Source organism: Vitis vinifera, chromosome 10, assembly GCF_030704535.1.
Source record: "Vitis vinifera cultivar Pinot Noir 40024 chromosome 10, ASM3070453v1".
Taxonomy (NCBI): domain Eukaryota; kingdom Viridiplantae; phylum Streptophyta; class Magnoliopsida; order Vitales; family Vitaceae; genus Vitis; species Vitis vinifera.
This window is the reverse complement of record NC_081814.1, coordinates 72,501-75,000: the sequence shown is the minus strand read 5'-3', so window position 1 is coordinate 75,000 and position 2,500 is coordinate 72,501. Positions and strand designations below refer to the sequence as shown.

Genomic DNA, 2,500 nt, shown 5'->3' with positions numbered 1-2,500 from the left:
AAGAAGAAATCCTTTTTTTTTTATTGAACATATTCCTTCATTTTGACGACTTTATCATATTTTATCATACTAATTTAGAATCTACCTTCCCGGAGTTCATTCTCCGGGGAACTCCATTTATTTAAATCATTAAATCATTCCGGTGAATTCTTTACAATCTCTTTATTTTATGATCTCATTGGAAATCATATAAAGACAATTCCTATTGGATATAGCTATTTGTGCAAGTATTTTACGATTAAGAAGTAACTGCCTCTTGTACAGATCGTGTATAAATCTACTATAACTATAGGATGCCCCATTCTCGTGAATTACTGCATTTATCCGAGTGATCCACAAACGACGAAAATCTCTCTTTTGCCGATCTCTATCCCGATGAGTCGAAACCAAAGCTCTGATTTTCTGTTGAGTAATAGTTCGAGTAAGTCTTGAATGGGCTCCTCGAAAGCTTGATGTAAATAAACGAATTTTTGTTCTACGTCTACGAGCTATATATCCTCGTCTAGTTCTGGTCATTGAATAAATGAAACTTTGATGAATAACTAATTGATTTCCTTTCTTTCAGTTATCCTTGTACCCTTTCCTGGTCTATTAATAACAAAGCGGATTCTTCCAATGTATAAAATAAAAATTCCAATGGCTTTTGCTACTATAACCTTCCCGACCACGATTTTTTTTTTCTTTTTTCTATGCATTTCACCTCGAAATAAGAAATAGTATTGATACTAGGTATCAAAAACATAGTAAATTAACTAAAAAAGTAGTCAATTTGAAATTAAATGGATAAAGAAATAGTGGGTTCCATCGTTTCTATGGTTACTTCTTAAACGGTGAGGTCCTTTCTATACACCGGAGCTCCTTCCTTCATTTAATAAATCTTATTGGTAACTTGTACAGTTCACACTCTTTGGCTCTACCCATGAATTATCCAGTAATAGGTCTTTCACAATGAGATCTACCTATACAGTAACGGTATTTAATTATGAAGGTTAGCTAAGTAGCTGACCCTGTTAGTCCGTTCTTGCAAGAGTGGGAGCCTAATCTTTCTGCTGATTTTCCCCGCTTAATGGATAACCCTTTTGCCAATGGGGAATTGCTTATTATCTTAAATTTAGGTGATTGTATTTGCACCGACGGAAACCATAAATTTCATACACAATACACAATAGGGGAATATGATAGATCTTTTTTTTTTTTAGTTTAGATAGTGAATGGAGTTCTTCCATTCTATTCACTGGTACTGATCATTGATACTGGAAAAGTTGTTTTTCGTCCCAGTCCATGATCTGAACGAGTCGCACATACACCCTAGTACATGTTCCTCGGCGCTGAGGACACCCCCGAAGAGCGGGGGATTTCGTGACATTTCTGATTGGCTGTCTTGTGTTTCTAATAAGTTGTTTAATAGTTGGCATGCTGAATCATATACATAATGTACTGGTTTAGATCGATCCTAACCGGATGATTATGAATTACCCCCATTTTATTTAATTTAATGAAAATGAAACCCGGTAAGAAGATCTCAAATCACGGATTTGCACGAAATCCTTTCTTTTTTCATTGAACCGCTACAAGATCAACAATTCCATGAGTTTGGGCTTCTGTTGCTGACATAAAAACATCCCTTTCCAGGTCTTCGGATACAACCCATAAGGGTTTGCCCGTTCTTTGTACATAAACCTTTGTGATGATTTCGCGCAGTTTCAGTAGTTCTTCCGCTTCCATGACAAATTCTCCGGCTTGTGCCTCATAAAAAGCGGCAGCCGGTTGATGGATCATTACCCTGATGATATAACATAATAAATGATTTCTCTATCTCGTATGATGAGTCGAAGAGAAGAGATAAAGAATAACAAGAAAAAAAGATAGAATTGAACAACCGTACAGGCATCTTTTGCGAATTGCATACGGCTCTACAATGGAATTGACTTTTACCTGCCATCGAAAAATGTAGGATCTGTCAGATCCAGATCGGTAAATGATCCAATTACCACCCTTCCTTTCGGAGAAGTTAAAAAATACTATGATGGCTCCGTTACGTTATATATTTATTTCCTCTATGATTCAGCAATCCCAAAGTTTCTTTTTGATCTGATCAAATAAAATAAGAACCAAATAAGATTATTTTTTATTTTCGTATCCTTTCATAACATAAAGATTGTTAAGAGCCTTCTGGTGTGAAAACAAAAAGTTTGTGACGCTGAAACGGACCCCCGATAGATAAGATAAAATCGGAAATACCCTTTATCTCATACTTCTCTTTCGATACATAATCTAATGTTTTGAAAAAAAAAACAATAAAGAATTTTCTCATATCGAATTCGAAGTGCCATGCTATTATTACTTAATATTCATATTTCATATGGCGAAGGCATAGTCTGCTTTTTTCTATCAAATAAAAAACTCATTGGCGCCAAGCGTGAGGGAATGCTAGACGTTTGGTAATTGTTCCTCCGACCAGGATAAAAGATCCCATTGAAGCGGCTAATCCCAGGCATAT

General features: G+C 35.7%; 1 protein-coding gene across 1 annotated transcript in view; it reads left to right on the top strand.

The window, feature by feature from the left end:
* LOC132254424 (photosystem II CP47 reaction center protein-like) overlaps positions 1-2,500 on the top strand; it is a 12,198-nt gene that overhangs the window by 5,304 nt on the left and 4,394 nt on the right. The window contains 1 exon segment of the mRNA XM_059740027.1: positions 1-2,500. This exon segment is cut by the window's left edge and continues 5,304 nt beyond it; it is cut by the window's right edge and continues 3,015 nt beyond it. The gene's annotated coding sequence lies outside the window, so the exon portion shown is untranslated.